Here is a 16,900-nt window from a genome sequence, read left to right on the forward strand (position 1 = left end):
CAGAAAAGAAAGCACTACTAGCCATTATGGGGAAAAGTTAATCTCAACAAATTGCTAGAGCTATTGCTTTTAATGCCATTAGCCCCTTTCTTCCTCCTTTCTCAAGGTACTGTGTATATTTTTACAGCGAACCACTATTATTGATGGGTCACTAAAAAGAAAGAACACAGGAAGGTTAGATATAAATCTGCATATACACTCCAAGAGAAAGGCAACAAAATAAATGCAAGTAGGGATAGAATTACATGTAGTAGTTCACCAGTGAGAAATCTTAAGTGGCAAGTAGACGACTAATTTCAGCTCTAAGCATTGAAGCACCCTCTAAGAGATTTATGGGTTAAAACTATCTCACCATAAGGACTTTAGGACCCAAAGGATGTAAAAAAGAAAAAAATCACTAACCATACAAATGTATAGATAAAAAGTTGCCTGAAGCAACATTTACTTTGAGAAAACTTAATGCATGTCTTTATCTGCTTAAGTATTGATTACCATTATAGAAATGTAAATTTACTTGAAATACGTTAAATTTGAGTGTCACATTTTCATAATTGTGTTAAAGTTTATCAAATGTATACTCAGAAGACCCGGAGAGCTGGCCATCATGCCTGGACACACACTGAACACCCAGCCCACGCCCAGCTCTATGACGGCAGCAGGCTCACGATGAATCCCTGCTCTCAGGGAGTCTGTAGTCTAGGCCTGACAGTGAAAATCACCAGAGAAACTTTGTAAACCGCAACTGCATACCAGGCCAGAGATTTAATTGGACCAAGGAGGGGCATTTTTAAAAGTGCTTCCCAGGTTACTTAAGTGTGTAACCTGCGTTAAGAACACTTGTCTAGATAGAGAAACAGACAAGAATCAGAAAATATCAAATAAGGCTACAAGTTTAGAGGTATCACCGTGGGGACACAGAAAGGAAACCCAAAATCCACTCACTGGGCGGGAAATGGGGAATTGAAGGTGAAGACGGTCAACCTGGGATTGAAGATAGGAACATGTATTTACTGAGTGCCATGCCCTTTATATTCACTATCCCATTTGATCTTTATAAAAACGCTATAAAATAATAAATGTTATCACCCTCATTTACCAGTGATGAAACTGAGATTCTAATTAGCTAGGTACTGTTGCAAGCTTATAGAATGAGGTTTGAATCATGGGCTGCCTGGAACAGACACATCATAAGGCTTTCCTCTATTCCAGCATAGTATTCCAGACAGTCAAGAGTATGCTTAGAAGAGAGAACATAAAGAATATTCCAAGCATGAGAAATAAGAAATGTAGTGGAACCAGGGTACAGACGATGGGATAAATGGTTGAATATCAGGTAAGGAAGCAAGTTGGTGGTGGATATGTAAAATCCCTTGCAAGCTAAGCCAGAGAATAATGTCTAATGTATATAAAGTTCTTTTTACTTGGAAATGGTCTATAGCTTTCATTGGATTGTCAGTAGGGCATATGACTCAAAATAAAATTAAGAGCAGTCTGGCAGGTGTGGCTCAGTGGATTGAGTGTTGTCCCTTGGACTGAGAGGTCCTGGGTCCATTCCCGGTCAGGGCACGTGCCCAGGTTGCAGGGTCGACCCCCATTAGGGGGCGTGCAGGAGGCAGCCAATCCATATTTCTCTCTTACATTGATATTTTTCTCTCTCTCTCTCTAAAAAATCAGTAATTTTTTTTTAAAAAAATTAAGAATAATCCCATTGTTCTTAATAAGGAGGAGTGTCATATGGCACTTTTTGTTGGTTGGTTTGTGAAGATACCTTTGGCAACAGAGCAGAGAACAAAGAGGAGCCTACTGTAACAGTCCAGGTAAGAGATGCTCACCAAAGACAATTTTGGAGGTAAAAAGGAGACAAGCAACTGGGAAAAGAGGACCACCACTAAGCAACATTCATGTCTCAGCAAAGAAATAACCACGAGCACATAACCTCTCATAGCCTTTTTTCCTGACATTACAACTCTGAATCATATAATTTCTCAAATGATTTAATTTTATTTATTTATTTATTTTTAATCCTCACCCGAGGATATTTTCCCATTTATCTTCAGATAGAGTAGGAGAGAGGGAGGAAAAGAGAGAGAGAGAGAAACATCAATGTGAGAGAGACACGTCGCCTGGTTTCCTCCTGCACGACCCTAACCAGGGCTGGGGACAACTGGAACCAAGGTACTACCCTTGGCCGATTCTGCAGGCCAACACTCTAAGTAAGCGCTGAGCCCAACTGGCCAGGGCACATGATGTAATTTTAATTACCATTGTTAAACAATAGTGTAATTTCCAGGACAAATGACCTGGATGTTTGAAATAGTGTGACCTAACATTTTAATGATCATTCCAAGTAACTGTGTTTCTTTTTGCTTTGGTTTGTGCACTATGTATGGTGGCTAAGAGCCCTGGGCCAGGAGCCAGGGAGCCTGAGTTTGCATGTCAGTTGTCTGACCTTGGCTCATTACTTAACCTCTCTAAACTCTAGTTTCCTCTCCTGTAAACTAGGGAGGATCGTAGTAACTACCTCAAACTGTTTTTAAGAGGTATAAATAAGGTAATATTTGCAAAACACAGTTTGTAATATAAAGTAAATAAGCCATGAAAATTAGCTAGTATTACTATTCATTTAAGCTTTATTTGCCTGACCTTTTATTTGGGCTGATATCAGTTTTTATATCCAAATCAATGTAACAAAAACATTTCATATGTTGCTTTATTCCCACCATGACAGGGAATATAGACAATTACAATTTTAGAAACCAGATATGTAGATGTACATTAAGATGTCAAATTATATCTTACTTGTAAATTTTTCTCATACTGCAATGCTTAGAAATTTGGACTGTATTCATTAGAGACAAAACCATGAAAACAATTTTCTAAGCATGAGAAAATTTTGATTGTGGTCTTTCAAGAAGAGGTTGAAGGTTGTAAAGAATTGTATTATTTCTTTTCAAAAAGCAATCATTGAGCACCTATTACATGCTGAACAGTTCAGTCCTAAAAGATGGGCATTGTTTGATAGAAATTAAAAGATTAAATAAAATAAGGTTATATTCGGAGGAAGAATGTGCTTACTTGTTCAAGGCTGGCTCCAGCCGCATTACAAAGCACCTGGTCGTCCACCCCACCACTTCTATTTAATGGAGACATTCAATCAAGAATTAATAAAGTCACTTTTCGCTGCTTTGTACTCTCCTTCCTCTGCCCACCTTCCTGAGCTCCAACATACTATTTATCAATTTTCAGCACCTTTCTGTGCTCATTTAACAATTTCTCATGATATCTGAATCAATAATGGCAAGAGTATATAGTCAAATTTAATTTTATGGCACTCTGCCTTAAGGAACAGGCTATCCAAAAACAGTGTGTTGAAAACAAGGGCTGACTATGTCACAACATACAACCAGTGTTGACCAGAATCCACTGTCACTATGACAATGTCAGAATACAAGAATAGCAAAGCAGGTGAAAAGACTTTCCAAGTTGAGTGAGAAAGGAGTGCATTTAACATCACTTGGCAGATGAAGGAAGTGGTTTGACTGCCAAACAGAAGGGCCTTTATTTTTAGCAAGTGGCTTTGATTGGTAATAAAACTCAGGATGAAGTATTGGCATTACATTCATTTGCCACATTTTGATGACATCACATCTCTTTAAGTGTTCACTTTATTCCTGGCTGCTGCTCATCAGGTGAGACATCAGCCATGTGGGCAGCGCCCTGGCAGCTTGCAGAGCAGAAACGGGCCAGTTTCTATAACTACTCCCCAGTGCATTGGGCCTCGGAGCAAATCGTTGTTCTGATGGGAGCACACTCCTGTTCTATACCTGAGTTAATAACCGTGTAGGAATGCATGGGTCTGTTTATCTCTCTCATCTGAGGCTATCACAGCCAATCAGACAATACTAAGAGATGTGACACTGTACTCATGTCCCCTAATTGTCTCCTTGCTATTCCAACAACAGTAGGCATTTTAGCTGTCTTTCATGTATATCCTGTCTTAGGTCTAAGCAAGAAGAAGAATAAAAAACTACAGCAGCGGATGTCGCTGGCTACCAAGGGATCAGGACATTTGATTTAATTGCTGTTTTATAATACTTTTTTAGGCAGTGCTGTTTATAGTCTCACAATATAAAGCAGGTTATGTCCTTTATTTCTATTTTGCACCAAATCTCTGAAGTTATATCTAGTAAGTAGCAAGGTGAGGAGAATGATAATATCTCAGAATACTGATATTGACAAAGGATTCAAATATTTTAAGGCAGTCATTGTCCATTTATAAATCTTATTAATTGGATATCACCTCTTCTTAGATTAATTTGTAATTCATTTCTGAAATGTATGGAACACCTGTGGTACCCAAGGCACAGGATCTAGGCGTTGGAGAGACAGCAGTGAAAAATACCTGCCCTTCTCGCTAGTGGGGGGAGTGGAGGAGGGATGCAACTGAAAGGGTTAGTAATGTTTTAGAGGGTAAAGGTAAAAGCTTGCAAAAAGCAGAAACTGAAAAATTGTGTTGCTTGCTTGACCTTTGCTCAGCCTTCTGTTGAGTATGGATAAGGATTATCTGAATCATCCACAAGACAATGAGTCACCCAGAAGATACAGGATGAGATGCCAAACCAGTCCAACTGCAAAGTGGACAATGGGCCAGGCAGAGTACGTCAGTAGGAACTGCCGGAAGCTGAAAGTAGAGTATATAACCTACACCCCAACTGCTATTCGAGGCTGAACCCTTTTCGGCTCGGCCCACCTGCACCCAGGCGCATGCAATAAAGCCATTTTGCTCTACATTGGCCTTGTGTTGTGAATGTGATCTCCCGGCGGCTCAGACCTTTTAGCAACCAGATTCAAATATCTATATATATCTTTATGGGAAGTACTATTAAAAAAAATAGAACTGAGAAGTAGGTAGAGATTGTTGGGAGTTGGTGCAAAATTGGGGGCTCTGAGAACGCCTCTCTGAGAATGCATTTGAGGAGAGGCATGGCTGAGGTGAAGGAGGAAGCCATACGGATACCTGGGTGGAAAAGTTCCAGGCAAAGGAAACAGCAATACAAAGGCTCAGAGGTGAAGTGTCCTTGGCTTGTTCAAGGACTGGCAAGAAGATTAGCAAGGTTTAGGCAGTGGGGGAAGCACCATGGGCTGTGACCACGTGTGGCCAGAGGACTTCAAAACATTCCCAAGGTCACCAGGCACCCACAGAAATCAGGGGACAAAGTCAGAAAAATATCATTTTCCCATTTTTGACTAATAATTATTCACCTTTTACCCTTGCTTCGTTCTGTGTGTCTTTATATCCAATATCCTGTAATCCTTTATAGAACACCTACAAGGGAGGTATTATAATTCCTATTTTCTAGATTAAAAAAAACAACTGTTGCTTAGATCAATTAAATCACTTGCTCAATATAAAGCACTGAGAACTCTGACTCTAAAATCCCACCTCTCTCAGTCTAAAAAATTATCTAAGAAAGAAACTACTTTGAAAAATAGCTGAGGCTATTTGGATGCCCAGGCTCTGGGTCTGTATGTTTAGAGTTTCTCATGCCATTCTAACAGTAAGTCAAAAGCTGAACAAACTGCAAAACCAACAACTGTTCTTGGATCAATATAAGAAATGAGGTCACAGGGCAAATTGCTGCCCCTCAAATCAGAAAGACCAACAGGCAAATAAATAAAGTCACAACTTACACTGCAAAACTCGGAGTAAACACTCGCAGGCAGCAGAGCCCGCTAGGAAAACCGGAACTGCAACCGACAATCGCTGCAGGCTCAAGTGGACGAGTCTGCGAGTTAAAATTTCCAGGGGGAGCCAGTCAAAGGGGACCCCACAACTTTATGCGTTTTATTGTTAGGATATTGACCAGATTCTCGCTGTAAATATGGAAGAAAAAAATCCCCTCATGCTTCTGACAGGGGCATAAAATAGAAGCTATTTTGAAATTTGTCAGAGTACACTGTTCATCTTAAGGTCTGCCCTCAGGAGAAACTGTTCAGCCATACCTTAACCTGCTAGGGTTTTATCAGGGGCTAACTGACCTGGGGGATTCTAGCTGCCTCTCACCTTCTTGTTCTACCCCAGGGGAGGAGGGGACAACAGAGAACACATGCGAAGGTCACAGTCAGAGGCACAGGCTCAGTGGAGATCTGAGACCTCGTCATAAGACTCTAGAAGGCTTCACCTCGTCCCCCACACCTCACCACCACATTTCTACAGGCCTATTTACAGAAACTGCTTTTACGCAGTATATCATATTCAACTATGAATAAAAAGAATACAAACTAAATGGCAAGAGACAGTTTGAGGCTATGGAGCAGACATCAGACTTAGTCATGGCAGGGATGTGGGAATTATCAGATCAGGAAATTAAAATAATGGGTCTATATACAGAAAAGCCAAAGACCCAGATGAGCCAACACAATATTGCAGAAGAATGAAATCAGAAGACTGACACTACCCAGCTTCATAACCTCCTACAAAGCTGAAATAATCAAGGCAGTGTGGTATCAGCAAAAGAATAGACAATAGATCACTGGAACAGAATAGAGAGACCGAAAATAGACCCACATAAATATAATCAACTGAACTTTGACAAAGAAGCCACGGCAGTACGATGAAGGAACGAGTCTTCTGAACAAATGGTGCAGGAAGTGCTGGACCTCCACTCGTAAAAAATGAATCCGGAAACAGACTACATAGCCTTCAGGAAATCCAAGTCCAAATGGATCACAAGCCTAATATTTAGAAAAAAGAACTAAAATACTCAAAGAACATAACATAGGAGAAAATTTAAATGACCTCTGGTTTTGCAATTACTTTTTAGATAAAACACAAAGGGTTTTATCCATGAATGAAATAATTTATAAAATGAATTTTGTCAAATTTAATAATCTCTGCTCTGCAAAATACACTGTCAAGAGCATGAAAAGACAAGCCATAGACCCTGACCGGTTTGGCTCAGCGGTTGGAGCGTTGGCCCACAGACCAAGAGACCCGGGTTCGGTTCCCGCTAAGGGCATGTACCTTGGTTGCAGTTTGTCCCCGGTCCTGGTTGGGGTTGTGTGGGTGGCAACCAGTCAAGGGGTCTCTTTCACATTGATGTTTCTCTCTCTCTCTCTCTTCCACCCTCTGTCCCTCCCGCTCTATCTGAAGATAAATGCAAAAATGTCCTTGGGTGAGGATTAAAAAAAAGAAATGACAAGTCACAGATGGAAAGAAAATATTTTTAAAAGATCTATTCTTGAGGGACTGTTATCCAGAATATACATAGAACTCTTAAAATTCAACGAGAAAACAAAGAACCCATTTAAAAATGGACCAAAGACCTTAACAGACCTCGGCAGAGAAGATAAACAAATGGCAAATACCATATGAGAAGGGGCTCTGCATCCTATGTTTCGGGGAGGTGCACAGTGAAACAACAATGTGACACTACACATTACAATGACATAAATCTGGAACACTGACAACACCCAGTGCTGAAGAGGCTGTGGAGCAATGGAATCGTTCCTTCATCACTGATGGGAAAGCAAAACGGTGCAGCCACTTTAGAAGGCAACAGGCAATTTTTTACTAATATACTCTTACCATACAATTCAGCAAACAGCCTTCTTGATATTTACCCCAAAGAGTTGAAAACTTATGTTCACACAAAAGCCCGCACATAGATGTTTAGAAGCTTTATTCATAATTGCCATGCTTGGAAGCAACCAAAAACCTCCTTCAATAGGTGAATGAATGAACTGTGGTACATACATACAATGAAATGTTATACAGTGCTTTTTTAAAAAAAAAGAGCTTTCAAGCCATTAAAATGGATAGAAGATATGGAAATGCATGTTACTGAGTGACAGAAGCCCGTCTGAAAAGGTTACATACTGTGTGATTCCAACTATATAACATTCTGAAACAGGAAAAACTATGCAGATAGTAAAAATATCAGTAGTTGCCAGGGTTTAGGGGAGGAGAGTGGGAAGACAAGGTGGAGCACAGAAGATGTTTAGGGCAGTGAAATTACTCTAGATGACACTATAACAGTAAATACATGTTATTATACATTTGTCTAAACTCACAGAATATATAACACCAAGACATTTGGTGATAAGGATGGGTCAATACAAGTTCGTCATTTGTAACCAATGTATCTCTTTGATGGAGAATGTGGATAACAAGGGAGACTATGTATGAGGGAGGACAGAGGGATTGAAACATTTCTGTACCTTCTTCTCAATTTTGGTGTGAACCTAAAAGTGCTCTTTAGAAAAAAAATAAGGTCTTAAGAAGGAGCTGAGACCTTGGTGATGAGATAGGCTGAGGAAAGGGTTCTCTCCTACCCCAATGATAGGTTTAATGCAGCTTTTTTTGGACATTTGCCAATATCGACCAAGTTTACTGACATAGTTTTTGACCAGTTCTAGGAATTTATCCCACATATATTTCCTCACTGATGCTAAAATTTGTGTGTTCAAGGTTAAAAACTACTATATTACTTGTAATAGAAAAATACCAGCATTAACCTAAGTGCCTATAAGAACTGATTAATAAAAATTTGGTAGACCCATGTAATGGAGTACCATGGGGCTAGAAAAAAGGAGGAGCATACTCTTCAGGTAATGAGATAAAATGATCTTTAAGCTGTATCATTAGGTAAAAAAAATCAATGTACAGAGCAATGTTTCTGTGCATGTAATATGCTACCATTTGTGTAAACAGCATTTAAAATAAAATATGTTCTGGGAGAGAGGAAAAATGACAGCGGAGTGAATGGAAGCTACACAGACCATCTCCCAGAACCAAACTGGAATTACAACTATAACACAGACAAATCAACGGGAAAAACCAACAGAAAAGCAGCTTGTGAGGACCATACAACGAGGAACACAGACTCCATCCCGGTAGGCTTGCGGAGGCGCAAGACGGGGCTGGGAGCCCACGGTCCGCAGCTCGGCAGCGGCCTTAGCTGGGAGCAGCGCCCTCGGGTCACACTCCCAGGCGGCCCCACAGCGCAGCCGGGACAGAGGCTGAAACAGCCACAGCCACTCACCTTGGGCTCCGGCAGAGGGAGGGCGGACTGGACTGGAGCTGGGTCGGGACACTCGGGATCTGGAGGGCGCTCAGAGCTTTTGCTGAGTACAGCCACACAGGACGGTGACCACATTGCTCCTTCCCAGGGCTCTGAGGAGAGGCAGCAACCCCTCCCTCGGAGATCCAACCCCACCCTATGGGCCATTGAAGTGCTAATTGAGGCTTTTGAACAACCAGCATCTGCCCCACCCTCAGGAAATCCCCTTATGCTAAGCACCTGAGGGAGCTTTTCAATCAACTGACAACCCAAAACTCATCAAGTAACACAGACTGCTAGCCTCCAGGCAAAAAGCTAGAGGATAACAGTACCTTTCCTGTGCTGGCAACTTTAACCAGGAAAGTAAGACTTGACAGTGGTGTTCAACGTGGGTCCTCCCTCGCTCATCTAAACACAGAAGAGGGAGCCACAAACAGCAGAACACCAACACCCACAGGGAAAACTTGACAGGCTCCAAAGCCCACAGTGATAGCCAAAATGGTGAAACACAGAAAGAGAAGCCAAATGAAAGAGCAAGAAGATGAGATCAATGTGGAGCAATTAGGCATGTTAACAGAGCTAGAATTCAGAGCCATGATCTTGAGGAAGCTGAACAGCATGAGTAAGGACATAGAGACACTGAAAATAAGCCAGTTGGAAATTAAAAACCAACAAGAAGAGATAAAAAATGACATATCAGAAATGAAAAACACATTGGAAGGTTTAAAAAGCAGAGTAGAGGAAGCTGAGGACCGGATCAGTGAATTAGAAGACAGGGTAGAAAAAATCAACCAATCAGAAACACAAAAGGAAAAAAACTATTAAAAGACAGGAAGACAGCTTAAGAGAACTGTGGGACAATTGGAAACGTAATAATATTTGCATCATAGGAGTCCCCCCCCCAAAAAAGAAAATGAGCAAGGGATAGAGAATATATTCAAAAAAGTAGTGACAGAAAACTTCCCTAACTTGGTGAAGGAAGAAGGCATTCAAGTTCAAGAAGCACAGAGAGTCCCAAGTAAGAAGAACCCAAACAGGCCCACACCAAGACACATAGTAATTAAAATGCCACAAATTAAAAACAAAGAGAGAATCCTAAAAGCAGCAAGAGGTAAGCAACAGGTTACCTACAAAGGGAACCCCATAAGGCTCTCAGCTGACTTCTCACAAGAAACACTACAGGCCAGTAGGGAATGGCATGAAGTAATCAAAGTCATGAAAAACAAGAATCTGAATCCAAGACTACTCTACCCAGCAAGGCTATCATTCAAAATAGAAGATCAAATAAAGAGCTTCCCAGACAAAAAAAGCTAAGGGAATACATTAGCACCAAACCAGCACTGCAAGAAATGTTAAAGGACTGCTGTAATTAGCAGTAGAAATGGGAAAAAAAATAGAACCACACTAAACAAAAATGGCAATAAATAAGTACATATCAATAATCACGTTAAACGTAAATGGATTGAATGCTCCCATAAAAAGACACAGAGTAGCTGATTGGATAAGAAAGCATGACTCATCTATATGTTGTTTACAAGAGACCCACCTCTCAACAAAAGACTCACATAGGTTGAAAGTGAAGGGATGGAAAAAAATTTTCCAAGCAAATGGAAAGCAAAAAAAAGCTGTGGTAGCAATTCTCATATCTGATAAAATAAATTTCAAAATGAAGACCATAACTAGAGACAAAGACGGCCACTACATAATATTGAAAGGATCTATCCAACAGGAAGATATAACCTTGATAAACATATATGCACCCAATATAGGAGCACCAATATATATTAAAAATCTTCTGGAGGACTTCATTGGAGAAATCGACAGCAATACAATCATGGCAAGGGACTTCAATACCCCACTGACATCACTAGACAGATCCTCTAGACAAAAAATTAGCAAGGAAACAGAGACTCTAAATGAAGCACTAGACCAAATGGATTTAATAGATATCTACAGAGAATTACACCCCAAAACTACAGAATACACATTCTTCTCAAGTGCACATGGGACATTCTCAAAGATAGACCACATGATAGGACACAAACTAAATCTCTACAAGTTCAAGAAGATTGAAATCATATCAAGCATCTTCTCAGATCACAATGGCATGAAACTAGAAATCAATTGCAACAAGAACATGCAAAGACATTTCAACATATGGAGGCTAAATAGCATGTTATTAAACAATGAATGGGTCACCGAGGAGATCAAGGAAGAAATTAAAAACTTCCTGGAAACCAATGAAAATGAACACACAACAACACAAAATCTATGGGATGCAGCAAAAGCAGTTCTGAGAGGGAAGTTCATAGCACTACAGGCCTACCTCAAAAAACAAGAAAAATTTCTAATTGACTGTCTAACCTCACAACTTAAAGAATTAGAAAGCAAACAAAAAGAAAACCCCAGAGCAAGTAGAAGGAAGGAAATAGTAAAGATCAGAGCAGAGATAAATGACATAGAGACCAAAAAAACAGTTCAAAAGATCAATGAAACAAAGAGCTGGTTTTTCAAAAAGATAAACAAGATTGATGGACCCTTAGCTAGACTCACCAAGAAACAAAGAGAGAGAACCCAAATACACAAAATCAGAAATGAAAGAGGAGAAGTAACAACCAACACCACGGAAATACAAAAGATCGTTAACAACTACTGTGAACAACTATATGGCAACAAATTCGACAATCTAAGTGAAATGGACAAATTTATAGAAACACACAGTCTCCCAAAACTATTCCCGGAAGAGATAGAAACCTTGAACAGACCAATAACAACTAAGGAAATTGAAGAGGTAATCAAGACTCTCCCAGCAAACAAAAGCCCAGGCCCAAATGGCTTCACGGGGGAGTTTTACCGAACATTCAAAAAAGAACTAACACCCATTCTCCTCAAACTATTTCAAAAAATTCAAGAAGAAGGAAGACTTCCAAACACGTTCTACGAGGCCAGCATAATTCTAATTCCAAAACCAGAAAAAGACACTACAAAGAAAGAAAACTACAGGCCAATATCCCTGATGAACATAGACGCCAAAATCCTGACCAAAATATTAGCAAATTGGATCCAGAAATACATCAAAAAAAATTATTCACCATGACCAAGTGGGATTCATTCCAGGGATGCAAGGCTGGTACAATATTCGCAAATCAATAAACGTGATACACCACATCAACAAAATGAAGAATAAAAACCACATGATCATATCAATAGATGCTGAAAAAGCATTCGACAAAATCCAGCATCCATTTCTGATAAAAACGCTCAGCAATGTGGGAATAGAGGGATCATATCTCGACATAATAAAGGCCATATATGAAAGACCTACAGCCAACATCATACTCAATGGACAGAAACTAAAAACATTTCCATTAAGAACAGGAACAAGACAGGGATATCCACTTTTGCCACTCTTATTCAACATTGTACTGGAAGTCTTAGCCACAGCAATCACACATGAAGAAAAAATAAAAGGGATCCAAATTGGAAAGGAGGAAGTGAAACTGTCATTATTTGCAGATGACATGATATTATACATAGAAAACCCTAAAGACTCCATCAAAAATCTACTAGACTTAATAAATGAATTTGGCAAAGTAGCAGGATACAAAATTAACGTCAAGAAATCGATGGCATTCTTGTACACCAATGATGAACTCACAGAAAGAGAAACTGAAAAAACAATCCCATTTACCATCGCGCCAAAAAAACTACGATACCTAGGAATAAACTTAACCAAAGAAGTAAAGGACCTATTTGCAGAAAACTACAGGTCATTGAAAAAAGAAATAGAGGAAGATATAAAAAAGTGGAAGCACATACCCTGTTCATGGATTGGAAGAATTAACATCATTAAAATGTCCATACTACCCAAAGCAATCTATAGATTCAATGCAATCCCCATCAAAATACCAACGACATATTTCATAGAACTAGAACAAATACTTCAAAAGTTCATATGGAACCAAAAAAGACCCCGAATAGCCACCGCAATCTTGAAAAAAAAGAACAAAGTAGGTGGGATCACAATACCAGATATCAGGTTATACTACAAAGCAACTGTAACCAAAATAGCCTGGTACTGGCACAAGAACAGGCATATAGACCAGTGGAACAGAACTGAAAACCCAGAAATGGACCCAAGGCAATACGCTCAATTAATATTTGACAAAGGTGGCAAGAGCATACAGTGGAGTAAAGACAGCCTCTTTAATAAATGGTGTTGGGAAAATTGGACAGCTACATGCAAAAAAAATGAAACTAGACCATCAACTTATACCATACACAAAAATAAACTCAAAATGGATAAAAGACTTAAATGTGACCCGTGAATCCCTAAAAATTCCAGAAGAAAATGTAGGCAACAAAATTTCGGACATCATACGGAGCAGAATTTTCACTGATACATCACCTAAGGCAACAGAAATAAAGGAGAAAATGAGCACATGGGACTACATCAAACTAAAAAGCTTCTGCACAGCAAAAGAAACAATCATCAAAATGGAAAGGCAACCCACTGTATGGGAGAACATCATTGCCAATGATGTATCAGATAAGGGATTAATTTCCAATATATATAGAGTGCTCCTACAACTCAACAAAAGACAAAGAACCCAATTAAAAAATGGGCAGAGGAGCTGAATAGACACCTCTCCAAACAGGACATACAAATGGCCAAAAGACATATGAAGAAATGCTCAACATCACTAATCATCAGAGAGATGCAAATTAAAACAACAATGAGGTATCACCTCACACCTGTCAGAATGGCCACCATCAACAAATCATCAAACAACAAGTGTTGGCGAGGGTGTGGAGAAAAGGGAACTCTAATACACTGCTGGTGGGAATGCAGACTGGTGCAGCCGCTATGGAAAACAATATGGTGCTACTTCAAAAAATTAAAAATTGAACTTCCATTTGACCCAGTGATCCCACTGCTGGGAATATACCCTAAGAAGCCTGAAACACCAATCAGAACGAATATATGTACCCCCATGTTCATAGCAGCACTATTTACAATAGCTAAGATCTGGAAACAGCCCAAGTGTCCACCAGTAGATGAATGGATAAAAAAGCTGTGGTTTCATATACACAATGGAGTACTATGCAGCGGTAAGAAAGAAAGATCTCTTATCCTTTGAGACGACATGGAGGGACCTGGAAAGTATTATCCTAAGTGAAAGAAGCCAAGCAGAAAAAGACAAATACCACATGATCTCACCTATATACGGAATATAATGAACATAACAGTCTGAGGAATACAGTAGACCCAGACACATGGAAGTAGGGCACAGACTGACATCCCTCAGAAGAGGGGGTGGGGGGGGTGGGAAGAGATAAACCACAGAACTTATATGCATGTATGCATGACCAATGGACATGGACAACTAAGCCGGGGACGGGGCAGAGGTGGGGTGGGGTGGGGGGTGCCAATGGGGTAAAAAGGTAAAATATCTGTAACAAAAAAATAAATAAATAATTCATAAAAAAAAATAAAAATAAATCAAAGAAAAATATATGTTCTTAAAATTAACAATTACATATATATGTAAGAGTGAGTATGCATAGTTACTCGTGAATGAATAGAAGAGCCCTGGAAGGGGGTTCATGGAAGTCATAAAACGGGATGGCTCCAGGGAAGGGAACTGGGCAGGTAGACACGGATGAGAGGACACTCTCACCATATGTCCTTTTGTTCTTTTGAGTTTGTAACATTGAAATGCGTTATTCCTTCCAAGGCAATCACATTTATATAAACGTATGTGTGTATGCGTGTGTGTGCGAGTGCACGTATGTGTTTTGGTGTAATCTTAAGACTAGGGTGCTTCCCATATCTCCATCTAGTGATTAACCCTCGTAGGCTCGGAACTGACCTGCATCCACGTAAAGCCTTAAGCTGCTAGTAAAGAAAAGCCGTGTCAACACAGTGGAGGTCACTTGGAGTCCAGCAATCGGCCGGCAAAGGGAAAGTTCTCATTAGTGTTCAGTTCTGTTCATAAGAGACATTCATTGATTTTGCTCTAAATACAAGCACTAAAGAGGTATAATGTCTTGTAAGGTGGAGATAAATCTCCCTTAAGATTGTCAGCCTACTTTTTCTCAGATTTTATAATTACCAAGGGAACTACAAATTGAATTTAGATTCTCAAAAGTCTCAATTCCCCAAAATAATGGTGTATGGAAAAGAGGACAGGAAATGCACTGTTGCCAAAAAATCACACCCCAGTGTCATGTCTGATGAATGATGCGGTGTTATGTTTCTTGTGATAGTGTGAGAGGTGGTCTTCAAGAAATAGTACTTATCGGTGGATGTGGGGTATCCCTTTCCCCACTGAGTGCTGTGGGTGGTGTCCTTACCATATCTTGAGAGAGAAAAAATTTCTGAGACTCCCATGGGAGGATGAGTAATTTTTATTTTCACGGACATGCATGCCTGGGTTTCCAAAGTCCCATTTCCCTTAACCAAGTCCTGGAAGAAGTGTAGTTGGGCCTTCAGTAGAGCTAAAAGCAAAGCCAGTATTCAGAGTTTCTGTTTCATGTTGCAGCCAGGTCTAGTTCAGCATCAGGCTAGTGAGTCATAGTCCATCAGTCCATTGTGTGTGGTCCACATGGCCTTAAGCCATATGGGTGAATACAGGAAGCAGGGGCCTGAGAGCTCGCCAGCCAGGAGTCAGCCAAGAGGAACCGAGAGTACCAAGAGCATGAGTTTCTTTCTTCAGGGAATTAAGTATCCCAAATCTCCCTGCGCTTGCAGCGGCCACACCTATTTTGGCCAATGATCTCTTCCCAGGTGTGACTGACAGGCTTTCCAGTGTCACTCCAACTTTACTGGGCACACGTCTATCTTTCTTCCCGTCTAGTCCCCTCCCACAGAGATCGGCAGGGAATAGACCAGTGCTCCCTGGGGGGTATAAAACTGCAGCTTCCTGGCAGCTACCCAAAAGACACACCTGCAATATTTAGCCTTCTCTTTGCTGGTTTGCTGTTATTAATAACTAGGTTAATTACACCAGTATCAGTACCACTCTGGATAATGTGAAGGTCTAGCCTTCAAAATTTCAAGGCCAATATCCCATGCTGAACTGGAAACCCCACCAAGGATTTCCAGAGTCTTTCTGGAGGCTGCCAGTCAGCACTGTCTGGCAAGTTTCTTTATATAACCATGGATGTGATTAATATGTTTACTCTTAGGAATTGGATAAAATGGTAAGATTATGGGAGGCAATTTTTGTATCAAATTATATACTATGCATATATTTTAACCTAGAAAGTCATTCCTAAGATTTTACCCTAGAGAAATAAAGTCATGAGCGTGAATAGAGTTATGTACAAAAAAAATGTGTAATAGCAAAATTCTCATCAAGGCAAATGGATCAGTAAATGATGATACATACCTACAGTGGGATATGCGCTGCCTTTTAAAAATGATGGACTGGATCTATATTTAGGCACAAAAAATGCACTTCAGTCTATTATAGAATAAAAAAGTAGGTTACAGAACAATATTTATGTAAAATAGTCTAAGTAGAGAGATATTTAGAACATGATGCTATTTAGTTTCTTATTTGAGCTTACTGCATTGTTTTAATTTCTTACAATATGCTTGTAATGTTTTATAAAAAAATCAAGTTATTTCAATAACAAAAGTAGGAAATATTATTGTCTGTCAAAATGTGATGGCATCTAAATGCTGAGGCTGACTATAAGTGTGTCTAAGTGCAAAGCAAATGGAGACATTACCTATTTTACAAAAAAACACATTAACCCACATCATCAGGATGAGAGCCATACTAATAACACTGAAACTTTATTCCTGTTTGTATCTGCAAATACATTTT

The 16,900-nt window shown here is 39.8% G+C and overlaps 1 protein-coding gene across 1 annotated transcript in view; it reads right to left on the reverse strand.

Annotated features, from left to right (window-relative positions):
• Window positions 1-16,900, reverse strand: part of WDR49 (WD repeat domain 49) — a 154,299-nt gene that overhangs the window by 55,883 nt on the left and 81,516 nt on the right. The window lies entirely within an intron of this gene.

Source organism: Molossus molossus, unplaced genomic scaffold, assembly GCF_014108415.1.
Source record: "Molossus molossus isolate mMolMol1 unplaced genomic scaffold, mMolMol1.p scaffold_m16_p_5, whole genome shotgun sequence".
Taxonomy (NCBI): Eukaryota; Metazoa; Chordata; class Mammalia; order Chiroptera; family Molossidae; genus Molossus; species Molossus molossus.